This window comes from Sus scrofa, chromosome 6, assembly GCF_000003025.6.
Source record: "Sus scrofa isolate TJ Tabasco breed Duroc chromosome 6, Sscrofa11.1, whole genome shotgun sequence".
NCBI classification, from domain to species: domain Eukaryota; kingdom Metazoa; phylum Chordata; class Mammalia; order Artiodactyla; family Suidae; genus Sus; species Sus scrofa.
In genome coordinates, this window is record NC_010448.4 from 97,829,553 (window position 1) to 97,842,909 (window position 13,357).

At 40.3% G+C, this 13,357-nt stretch overlaps 1 protein-coding gene across 1 annotated transcript in view; it reads left to right on the plus strand.

The window, feature by feature from the left end:
• The window catches only part of PIEZO2 (piezo type mechanosensitive ion channel component 2), a 301,579-nt gene that overhangs the window by 185,438 nt on the left and 102,784 nt on the right, over positions 1-13,357 (plus strand).

The window sequence follows — 13,357 nt, forward strand, 5'->3', positions numbered from 1 at the left end:
AGCCTTGACCCATGGTGTCACCTTTGCTACCAAGGGCATCTCCCAGGAAGGGTCCCTCCCTGTTTGCAGGGAGGTTCTGCCCTGTCCTATGGGCCCCGAATGCCCTGGTTGACATGATAGACAGGCTCGTTCGAGAACCTTCGTTTCTGCAGAGCAGCTCCCCACACACATCACAGGAAGACAGGACCTTTCGGCCCACGTGCGGTCTGGGCTGTCCAGGATAGAGTGGGATCCAGTGGACCTTGCCAGGTGAAAAAATGACTCATTTTACATTTAATCTTGCAAAATAGGAGGAGGAATAGAGATTAGGCATAGTCGGCAGTTATGATTTTTTTCTACATTTGCTCCAAATGATTAGTATTAATGAACATATTACCAACTATGCCTGGAAGGTCCATTTAGGTGCTTTCAACTTTAAAAATTAATAGCAAATTAATGATGGTAGAATTTCTGGTGGTAGGAAGACGGACTCTTCCTTCAAGTTAAGATAACAGCTTATGAAAAATTAAAGTGATCTTTTAAGAAAGGGCGTTTTGGAACAAAACAATTATTTTGCTATCAGACTTTTTATTGGAAAGTGTGACCATCTTGTTTATTAGAATTAAGATTCTCATTCACAGTCTGGATTTTAATTCAGTGCAGTAACACCTCATTAATTTTTTAGGTTGTAGATAAGCTGATTTGGCTGACTTGCAAAGTATTTTGAGGATAAATATACCGAATGATGTTGCCTCATAACCATTTGGCTTCCTGAAGTGCAGAATGTTACTTAGGCAGTAACTTTGGCTGTAAGCGTCTTTGTTTTGGTTCCAAGCAACTGTGACTCAAGGATGAAAGGTTAGCACTACAAATGAGAACCAAGAGGCTTTGATTTTTCTCTTCAGATTTTCTCTCAAGAAGCTTTTTTTCTGAGAAAAACATTTAGTCTTTCATCAAGTCTGATGTTGACTGAAGGTTTGCATAGGTTTTTTGTTAGGTTGACCAAAATCCCCATATATTCTTAGTTTGATGAGTTCTAATCCACAATCGATATTCAATTTTGTCAAAACGCTTTTTCTGCATCTATTGAGATTACTTTTTAAATTCTTTTCTAATTTTAATATAGTGAATTGATTTTTTATATTAAACCACCCTGGTATTTCTAGCATAAATCTCACTTGATCAAGGGATATTATCCTTTTTACATATTCTCAAATTTGAACTGATCAAATTTTGTTTAGAATTTTCTCATCTGTGTTCATAAGAGATAATGGCCCGTAGTTTTCTTTTATTGGGATGCCCTTGGTTTTCATATGGAGTAATGATTCAGGTATTTCAAGTATTTCCTGTTTTACAGTAATCGGAAGAGCTGGTTTAGAATTTGTATTATTTCTTCTTTAAGTGTTGGGAAGAATTCACTTCTGAAACTATGAGCAAAAGCGCATAGTTTTCTTTATGGGAAGGTTTTCAACCAGAAATTCAACAGAAATTTCAACCAGAAATTGAACTTCTTTAATATATGACTTCTCAGGTTACTTTTTCTTGAGCGAATTTTGGTAGTTTGTGCCTTTCAAGGAATTTGCCTTTGCACATAAGATGTCAAGTTTATTGGCATATAATAATACTTACTTTCTTTTGAATTCCTGTAGCATCAGTAATGATATTTATTCCAGAGATTAGTAACTTTTGTACTTTTTTTGCTATTCAGTCCAGCTAAAGGTTATCAATTTATCATCTTCTCAAAGAACTAGCCCTTGTTTTTCTCTCTTGATTTTCTGTTTTCTATTGATTTCAGTTCAGATTTTAATTTCCTTTCTTCTACTCCTTTAGTGTTTAATTGACTTAATTAAATTAAACTTTGTATTTAATATACTCTTTATGTCTCTTCTCTGTTTCTATTCTAAAGGTAGAAATTGAAATCATTGATTTGAGATTTTTCTTCTTTTCTAATATAAGTGTTTAGAAACACTTTGGTAAATTTAAGTTTAAATCTCCACTCAGATACTATATTAGCAGCATCCTGCAAATTTTGATATGGTGTGTTTTATTTTTAATTGTTTAAAATATGCTTTAATTTCCATTTGTGTTTCCTCTTTGATCCATTGGCTATTTATATGTGCTATTTATATATATATAAATATAACATTTGGGAATTCTTCGGAGATATTTCTTTTTGAATTTAATTCCATTGTTATCAGAGAGTATCATTTTTTCTGTACTCCAGAATAATTTTTAATGAATTTTCTTACAAATCATAGAAAAAAATTAAAAATGGAGTTTAAAACCCAAGTTACAATACTACTAGCTCTCATGATTTCCCTCATGCTTACCTTTTTTTTTTTTTTTTTTTTTTTTTTTTTGTCCTTTTGTGCCCTCACCCACAGCATATAGAAGTTCCCAGGCTAGGGGTCAAATTGGAGCTACAGCTGCCAGCCTGTACCACAGCCACAGCAGCGTAGGATCCCAGTGGCATCTGCGACCTACACCACAACTCATGGCAACACCAGATCCCCCACCCACTGCCAGGGATGGAACCCGCATCCCCATGGATACTAGTTGGGCTCATTTCTGCTGTGCTACAATGGGAAATCCCCTCTTGTGCTTAGCTTTACTGAGATTTTTGTTTCTTCATATGCCTCCGGTTACTGTCTAGTGTCCTTTTATTTACCTGCAGGACTCCCTTCAGCATTTCTTGCAGGGCAGATCTTGTGGTCATGAACTTCCTCAGCATTTGTTTATCTGCAAATGTCTTAAGTTCTGCATTTTTTAAACTTTTACAAAAAATTTTCCTGAGATATGATTGACATGCAAAAGTCTATGCATATTTAATGTATACAATTTGATGAGTTTGGGGAGATAATTTTCACACCTGTGAAACCATCACCACTGCTCTACAGGATGGGACACCAGTGTTAATGGACAAAACTCCAGTTTTTAGGCTTCTAAAAGGATAAGATTGATTTTGCATACTCTCATTTTGGAGCAAAGTAAAAAACAGTGATGAATTAGAAACATCAACAAAAACACATACACTCCCTTTCTCTCTTGAATCTCTCCTCTGTCTCTACAGGTTTCAGCAGACTTTTCTGTTATTCTAGCTGCTTGTCAGTGATGGCATGGAACAATGCCCTGTGCACCTCTGTCCGTGGATTTGAGCCAGTTGCTTCATTTTCTTTTCTTTTTTTAAAATCTTATAGATGATTCAGTTGTTTCATTTTCTTTTTTAAAAACTTGTATTGAAACATAGTTGATTTACAATGTTGTGTTTGTTGATTTCTGCTCTATAGCAAAGAGACTCAGTTATACATATATAATATTCTTTTTCATATTCTTTTCCATTATGGTTTATCACAGGATACTGAATATATAGTTCCCTCCCTCCCATTTTTTTTTTTTTTTTGGTCTTTTGTCTTTTTAGGGCCACACCTGTGGCACATGGAGGTTCTCAGGCTCGGGGTCCAATCAGAGCTACAGCTGCTGGTCTACACCACAGCTACAGCAACGCAAGGTCTCAGCTGCATCTGTGATCTACACCACAGCTCACGGTAACGCTGGCTCCTTAACCCATTGAGCAAGGCCAGGGATCGAACCCGCAACCTCATGGTTCCTAGTCGGATTCATTTCCACTGTGCCATGACGGGAACTCTGTCCCCCTCATTTCTGAAAGATGAGTTTTGCCAGATATAGAATTCTTAGATGACAGTTGTTTTCTTTTAGTATTTTGAATGTATCAGCCCACTGCCTTCTGGTTTCCAAGGTTTCTTAAGAGAAATTAGCTGATAATCTTACTGAGGATTACGTGTATGTGACAAGTCACTTCTCTCTTGCTGCTTTCACGATTCTTTCTTTGGCTTTCAACAGTTTGATTATAATTCATCTCAGCATGCATCTTTTTGAGTTTATAAGCTTTTTGAAGATTCATGTCTTTCATTACCTTTGGGAAAATATGTCATTATTTATTTAAATATTCTTTCTGCCCCTTTATCTTTCTCTTCTCATTATTGGACTCCCCACAATTCATTTGTCCACTTGCTGGTCCCTTAGGCTCTGTTCACTTCATCCTTTTTTTCCTTACTTCCGCAGACACCATAATTTCAAATTTTCCTCTCTTTAAATTCATTGATTCTTTTTTCTGCCTCCTCAAATCCGCTTTTGAATTTTTCTGGTATATTCTCATTTCAGTTATTGTATTTCACTGCTCCAGAATTTCATTTTGTTTTCTTTTTACAATTTCTCTTTATTGGTATTCTCATTTTGTGCATACATCATTTTCTTGCCTTTGTTTAGCTTTAAGCATCTTTAAGATAGTTTTGTAAAAGTCTCTTCTAGTAAGTCCAATAACTGCCCATCTTCAGGTATGGTTTCTGTTAATAATTTTTTCCTTTGAATAGGTTATACTTACCTGTTTCTTTGTATACCTTATGATATTTATTGAAAACTGGGCATTTGCATTTTATAATGTATTAACTCTGGAAATTGGAACCAGGGGTTTGCTGCATTTTTTTTTTTTAATTGTTGTAGAGTCTTGGGCAGGAATCAACTTGAGATGCAAGCTTAAGATTTTTCCAGTCTCTTCTGAGATCATCTTTTCCTGGGCTTTTATGGCAGCTTTCTAATTTCCTCCATATACCTGGTTGCTCTTGAATGTAAGAAAAAAAGATATAGCTTCTTTAAATCCCCTGGAAGCTGTTTCAGTCAATTAGAACGATGATGGCCAGCCTCTGTATCTGCCCATAAGTAACAATCTGCAATTCAAATACAAACCCTAGTACTTGGAGGACAAGATGCTTAATGCCCACCCCAGCTCCACCAAGTCACACCAGGAATGCAGGTTTCAGATCTTCCCTGATCTGTGTGAGTACCGGGGGCTGTTACCCCTGATCCTTTCAGGGCTTCATTTGTCCATCTAGAGTGGTTTCTTCACATTCATTCTCTGGACTATACTCTGATGAATGTTATTCTTGCTGCTTTGATGATGAGAAAGAAATGGGCAAATCACCTCTCTGCTACCACTATCCAGACAGGCTGTTCTATGGAAGGTAAGCTTGACAATGACCTTCCTGTGTGATTAGGTCAGAGCACATTTTCTAAAAGCATCCCACCATATTTGAGTAATATTCCCACTAGAGTGTGGTGCTCTTTGATGACAGGAGTAGTATCTTACTTATCTGCATATCCCCAGCCTTGACTATAGTGCCCAGCACAGAGTCAGGACTCAGCAAATCAAAGGATGAATTTAATAAATGTGTCCCGAAAAGGAACTCCCCTATGACTAATGCCCTTTTCTTAGGGTTTCCTGAAACTCCAGGAGTTTTCTTATATCACCACTTACTCTATATGAGAAATGGGACCATATGATTTGAAGCTAGCAAGCTTGGATTCATGAGCCCCACCACTTCCTACCTTTGCCTTCATTTGTGCCTCGGACTTGCATGTGTAATGAAGCCAGTAGCAGATTGCCAGCAGAGCTGGCCTAGGACATTCGACATGGCACCTGGTTCATGGGAGGACCCATGTGCCTGTGTGGTGTGAGGCACATTCTCTCTGACTTTGTAACGTCATTGGTTATTAACTATGTAAGACTTTAAAATGATGTATTTAAATCTATGTTACATTATAGCTACTTAGAGAAAGTTATTTTCATGGGTATAGAAATGCCCACATTTGCCGTTTTTTTTTTTCTCATACTCCCAGCATGAAATGCCGCATGGCTTAGAGGTTGAGCGTGGTCTTGTCATAAGAAGTTGTACAGGGTGACCAGCTGGTCCTGGAAGTCCTGGTTCTGACTCATTTCTCACATTTCTCTCAGAGGTGAAATGTGTTCAGGCAAGGGAAACAGACCATACATTTACAGCCTTCATACACTGGAAATGTTCTCCTATGAACCTGAGATGTGACATCAGAGAAGGCTCGAGGGCCTTCCACAGGGAAATAGAAAGGACCATCCACATGGCCTCAACTTGTCCGTCACCCATCCCTGTCTTAAAGACAGCACACCTTCTACCTGGTGCAAAATTGTCCTCCGGACAGAAAGCTTTTATTAGAAGGCAGCATTCTGCACATGTAGTATAGAGCCCAATTACAGCAAACTGGCAGCCCGTTAAGGCATACATGTTCCAAAAAGGACTTCAAAGCCATGATACAGAGCCCGGGGGACTCAATGCAAAGTTTTTCCAAGCTTAAGAAAACAATGTTCTGTGGAAACTGTCAGATTCTTTTTCTACCCCCCAAAAAAGCATATATGGGTTTGGCATGGAAATGCTTTTCAAGCATAAGCAAGAAACTAATGAAAAAAGACATTAAACATTGGCTGTGTTTTTCATATGATGCAATTCAGGGGGAAACAGGGGTTGTAAGCCAAAACAGCAAGAACTCAAGTGTAAAAGCAGTCAGTCCTCACACAGATGGGACGCCACGAGGACAGGAGTGTGTTGTTGGGAGGTCACTTAGACACGGGTTCAGTCTTGCTCCAGCAAAGATCTTTGTCTACCATTGAGGAAATTCCTTAAAAGGGTTGGAAACACAAACCTTCTCTCTGTGGACATGTGACTTCCCTTGCCTTTTTGACATTGTATCCTTGCTTTCTCTCCTGTGTGAAACTAATACGGTTCCCCCTGCTCCCACCAACAAGTTAGATGTTTGGACTTTACTTGTGCTGACGGCACCACAGACTTTTGGAGTGTTAGGAGAGTCTGTCCCCATCTCCTGGTGGCTCTCAGGCTGCCTTGCTGGCCCCACTATTCTCAAGGGTAGTCCTCATACCTGCCCTGCCACCCGACCACATCATTCAGGGATGCTAGGGCCTTCTGGAGGCAAATGTGTCAGAAGCTGGGTACAGTTGAAAAGGTGCCCCAGGACTTTCTGTTTTGCCCCCTTTGAGGGGACTTATTTTTGTCCTTATTAAGGATCCTTGAACCCATGTACCTTCCCAGTTCTAGACTTGGAAAGTCTGTAAGATCAAGACTGTTGAAATCAATCAAGTCTGTAAGATCAAGACTGTTGATTCTGTGTTCCGAAACATCCAGAACAAGACTATAGCTTGCCTTCATCCCGTTCACGTTCTCCTTGGCTTAGAAAGTAGCTGTGGGCCATTTCTATGCAAAGAGTATTCCTTTTTTAAAATAAGAAGTTAACGTGCATATCGAGGTGTTTAAGAGTGCACATTTGTGAAACAGAAGGACCTATGTTACTCCAGCTTTGTCCCTGGTAGCATTTACTGCACATTATGTAGGAAAGGGGACCCACGCAGAGCATGGTGACTTGCTGGATTGCAGAAGCAGAGACCAGAGTTTGGAGAGGCAGAGGGGGCTACACTTGTGGCACAGGCTAATGGAGAGGAAGCTAGGCATGGAAAAGCCCCAGAAATCCACCCAGATGCTTTAGCTGAATTCTAAGCTATACTTGCAGAGGGGGAGACTCCATGAAGTTAGGCAAAGCAAAACTCCAGGGCACAGAGCACATGTTGAGGAACTGTAAACTCAGAAACTCCTGGAACTCACACAGATTGGGAAAACCTTTTACTTCAGGCCAAAGTGGGGAGACTTCTGAGGCTCAACTAGCCGTACGGGAGAGGCTCCTCTAGACCTGCTGTAGTGAAACTGAGAAGCAAGCCTGCTAGGGTGACGCTGATCTCCAGGTGACTTACCTGCCTAGTAAAACAAAACTCAACACTCTTTAAAGGAAAACACCGCAATCCAGACACTCAGTAATATAAACATTGCAGTGTCCAGAATCCAGTTGAAAATTATTAGTCATACCCAGAACAGGAAGTAAATCAATCAGTGAAAACTGACCTAGAAATGGGAAACTATTTGAAGCAGCTCTTTTAATTGTTTTCAAGGTGGAAGAATATGAACATCATGAAGACAAAAATAGACTCCATAGGAATGAACCAATGGAATAAGAGAACAAGTGGAAGTGAGAGAGGTGTTAAAAAAAAATCCCATAGCAGAAATTAAAAATTCATTAAAGGGGCTTCAGAGAAAATTAGACATCACAGAAGAAGAGACCAGAGAACTTAAACATAGGGTCTTAGAAGCTATCCAAATTGAAGGAGAGAAAGAAAGGAGATTGAGGAATAATAATAATAATAATAAACAGACCCACAGTAACCTGTAGGATAATTTCAGAAGGTTTAACATAAGTGTAATTGGAGTCTTAGAAATGTGAGTACAAAAAAAAAAAAATTTAAGTAATAATGGCCAAATGTTTCCCAAATTTGATGAAAAATATAAATCCATAAATCCAAGAAGTTCAAAAGTCCTCAATCTAAACAAGCAGCAAAGAAAACCACACCAAGCCACAATATAATTAAATTTTGAATGGCAGAGATAGAGAAAAATATTAAAAACATAATAAAAAGTACATTATGCACAGAGCTCCCATTATGGCTCTTCACAGTGGTTATAAACTCGACTAGTATCCATGAGGATTTGGGTTTGATCCCTGGCCTCACTCAGTGGGTAAAGTATCCAGGTTGCCGTGAGCCTGGTATAGGTCACAGACGAAGCTCAGATCCTGCATTGCTGTGGCTGTGGTGTAGGCCGGCAGCTGCAGCTCCAATTCGACCCCTAGCCTGGGAACTTCTGTATGCTGCACGTACAGCTCTAAAAAAAGCAAAAAAAAAAAAAAAAAAGTACATTATGTGCAAGGAAATGAGAATAGGAATTATCACAGACCTCTCATCAGAAATGATGCCCGTCAAATGGCAAGAAGGCATCTTTCAAGTTCTGAGGAAAGAAAGAAAAAAAAAATCAAGGTGTAATTTTATATCCAAGGATGTAGGTGGAAAGAATAAAGACCAAATAAAGATGTTCTTAGATGAAAACAGAGTATTTGGCATCGGCAGATCTGAACAACACAGAATAGGTCCTTCAGACTAAAGGAAGTGATTCTGGATAGACCCTTGAAGCTCTTAAAATCAGATTCACCTCTTGACTGCCTCTCAGAGATGCTTTGTGAAAGATATTATGCCTGAAGTTGCAGCAATTGGCCTGGGTCCATCAGAGAAAAATCAAGAAGGTGAATGTCAGCAGTGCATTGAGAGTAACGGAGGAGTTTGTGTTGAATCACCCAATCTAGAACCTCTGTCTTTGGGCTGTGTGTTAGGTAAAGCATGAAACATGGATAGAGCAGCCGAGGCCAAAATATAACAAAGAAACAAGCAGTTTCAAGACCGACATAACTGAGTCCTTGGAATAAATTTACCTTACATCTATTGAATTGTGTTCACATTGATGACATGAATGAAATCTAAACTCTTTCATTCTTGATTGATTCTTCCACTGACTTTGAGAAATTATTAGTAAGGCTGCTCCTGAGGCCACCCTTGTGATAATTCTGAATAAAGGCTATGTTTAGAAAACTGCTGTTGGTGCTACAGAAGCTGCTAAGAAATACATGATTTGGGCTCTCGTGTTTAACCACCTATTTCAAGACACAAGGCCAAAGCCATATAAGAGAAGCCTGATAATAGAAGACATTGTGACCTGTGGTTAAACGGGAACTGTAGACATCAGATACACCAAAACATCAACCATGCACATTGAGGTGGGCCTGGGGAATGGATGGGATTCGTACTGGCAGAGATCAATAGGTCATGAAGACAGTAGATAAGAAAGTCCCACTCAGAGACAAGAACCAAGAGCTGCCAGCTGGAGAATGACTGGTCTGCCAGGCGGGAAATCTTCCCAGTTATTGTACAGCAGAATTTGATAATAACTGTAGCCTGGTGTGTTTCCCATATTCCCCGTTTCCAAAAGGGAGTTTTTGCTATGATAGTACTTCTCCACTGAAGCTTATCAGACACAATTCTGCGGAACTCTAAGAAGCTATATCCTAAACTGTAAGAGGGGACCAAGCATCACCTAGGAACCCAGCTGGTGAGTTGCATCACTGGGTACTCTTTTGTGATTTTTTTCTTTTTTTTTCTTTTATTGTCTTTTTAGAGCTGTACCCGAGGCATATAGAGGTTCCCAGGCTAGGGGTCAAATCATAGCTGTAGCCACTGGTCTACACCACAGTTACAGCAATGCCAGATCTGAGCCATGTCTGCAACCTACACCACAGCTCATGGCAACGCTGGATCCTTGACCCACTGATCAAGGCCAGGAATTGAACCTGAATCCTCATGGATGCTAGTCAGATTCATTTCCACTGAGCCGTGACAGAAATTGAGATGTTTTTCTTAGGGTGGGAAAGAGTGTACTCCATGTGTGAGAAGAAAGAATATAAAGATATTTAGATTATAGCATGAATGTACCACCAAGCAACTATTCTCTACTGATTCCTCATAAATAGCACTAAATTCAAATATTAGCATTGCTGTCTAAACAGTAGCTGTATCATTCCAGCTTGAATTACCTACATCTATACTTTTATATGAGGGAGAATTTAATATTTATCTATTTCAAAAAGAAATTCAGTGATCATCTAGCTTGCAGTTCAAAACCGTTTTACACAGGATATTTCCAAATCCCAATCCAACAGTTCTAAGTTGCGCTGGCCTGAGAAGGGTTTCCAAAATGTTAGGCCCATAATTTCCAATCTTCACAACACCTCATCCAGTTCCATATTTACTGTGCTTATTTTCCAAGTGAGGAAACTGGGGCTCAGAGAGGTTCATTGCCTTATGCAAGGTCACATCACTAGTGATCCAGGCAGGATGATACAGGCAGTAATCCAGCCCATATCTGGATTCCTGTTCTTTCCATTGAGCCCTACAGCCTCTGATTTTTTCAAGTTTATTATACAGTCATGCTAAGGCCATTTAATTTAATGGATATATTTTAAAGTCAAAATATGAAGTAAAGAAGTTCCTGTTGTAGTGGAGTGGAAACTAATCTGACTAATATCTGTGAGGATGTGGGTTCCATCCCTGACCTCACTCAGTGGGTTGGGGATCTGGCATTGCTGTGAGCTGTGGTGTAGGTCACAGACATGGCTTAGCTCCCTCTTTGCTGTGGCTGTGGCGTAGGCCGGCAGCTGCAGCTCTAATTCATCCCCTAGCCCGGGATCTTCCATATGGGGTGGGCACAGCCCTAAAAAGAAAGAAAAGAAAAAGTACAATGTGTGCCACTTGAATCCTTATCATTTTTTAACATTTAAAAATAAATCCATGTTTGGTTACCCTAGATGTATGGCCATCAGGGGAGGGAGAGAGTGGGAAAGGATGGAATGAGAGGAAAAGTGGGTTGTTTTCAGGTGGTTGATGTCATTTCCCCACAGTTACTGCCCTGAGCCTCATCAAGGTTCCCATGTTTGTTTAGATTAAGTCCCCAAGGACCTTCCATGCAGCTAGAGTTACGCCAGCTTGGGTTCTGCACCCAGGCTGGGAGAGGTCTGCCTCTGCTTTGCTTCCTCCTCTGCCGTTTCTTCCCTCTGGGCCCCCTTTATTTCAATGGAAGGATCTAAGATTAAAATGAGAGGATTATTATTATTTTTTTAATTATATTTTTTCATGTTATGGCCACAGCTGCAGCATATGGAAGTCCCCTGGGCTAAGGGTCAAATAAGAGCTGAGCTGAGACCTAAGCCACAGCCACAGCAATGCCGGATCCGAGCCCCATCTGCGACCTACTCCATAGCATGCGGATCCTTAACCTACTGAGTGAGGCCAGGAATTGAACCCACATTCTCACAGGGACAGTGTTGGGTCCTTAACCTACTGAGCCACAGCAGGAACTCCTAGAAGATTATCTTGAAATGGTTTATGGAGAGGAGTCTTTGCCTCCAAATGATCATTTCACCCTATTTTGAAAAAATATATTTCCATCCAAAGATTTAAAACCTATCGAGACTTTTATCAGCCTCGCTGGTACTCATCCACCTAGTTAGTAAGGGCTTATGTAGTTGAAGAACATGCCTCCCGGAATCAGTATGAGAGCCTCGGATCCTAAAGCACTCAGAGCTCTTGAAAAGAAGAGACTGAATTCAAAATGTGGTGTCCAAAGCCACACCCAGGAGGATGGCTGCCATCAAAACCCAGAAAAGTCAAGGATTGGCTGTGATGTGCAGGCATATGACCCTTGTGCACTGTTGGAGGAATGTGAACTGGTTTAGTCTCTGTGGGAAACAGGGTGGTGGTTCCTCAAAAAATTGAAAATTACCGTGTGGCTCAACAATTCTACTTCTGGGTATATGGGCAAAAATACTGAAAGTGGGATCTGGAAAAGGTGTTTGTACACTCATGTTCATGGCAACGTTATTCGCAATAGCCCAAAGTGTCTGTCTTTGGAGAAATGGATACAAAATGTGGTCCATCCAGACAATGGAATAGTATTCAGCCTTCAAAAGGAAGGCGGTTCGGACACCTACTACAATGTGGATGAACCTGCTCAGTGAAATAAGCCAGGTACAAAAGGACAAATACTGTATGAGCCTACTTACAGTCTTCCAGGTACCCAGAGCAAGCCTCTTCATGGAACAGAAAGCAGAGTGGTGGTGGCCATGAGCTGAGGAGAGAGGGGAGGGGAGCTAGTGTTTAATGGGGACAGTTTTAATTTTGCAAGGTGGCACGTTCTGGACATGGTTATACCATGATGTGAATGTGGTTAATACCCCAACGCTGTACACTTAAAAATGTAAGATGATAAATTTTATGCTATGTGTATTTTACCACAATGAAATGTTTTAAAGTGGGGTTTTATTTTCAGTATTGCGTTATTTCTTGTGAATGGCTTGGTTTCTGTATTACCAGAGACTGAGCAGATGTGGTCTGGAGTGAACCTGAAAACAGGTGGAGGTTTTATAAATCTGCTAATACCCTGCAAGTCAGAGCCAAGTCAGAGTCACCATGTGCCACCAGATGTTAGGAGAGCTTTAGGGGGAGGGAAAGATGGCAGAGCAAGGACTCCGTGGCGGAAGGACAGATGGCTGTGCCCCCTGCCTGCCTATGGATGGGGAAGGTTCGGGGAGGGAGAAGAGAGGGAGGAGGGGGAAGGGAAAGGGGAGAGGGAGGGGGACTGTCCAGCTCCTCTGATCCTAAATCCAAAAGCTTTCAGTTCTGTGTATTTTATGCAAGAAATTTGCATTTTAATCTAGGACTACAAAATGATGTTGTTCAGGATGTTCCACCATTCTCAGTAGAACATAACTCTTTTGTTATCAGGTAATATTTCTTTCTAATGCGAACTACCAAAAAAAAAAAATCTGCCTGGACCTGGAAGAAAAGACCTATAATAACAACAAGTTCTGGTATAACTCATTTTATTCTGATTAAAGTGGAAGGAAATTTAATTTCTAGTTAGCTTTCTTTAAAATGTACATTCAGCAATTCAGAAATACGGCATGAGCCTTGGGATAATAACAGCAACTGCTCTGAGAGGTTTTACAAGTGGAGGTCATGCAGTCTTAGAAATCCTTATAGCTGAATGGAGAA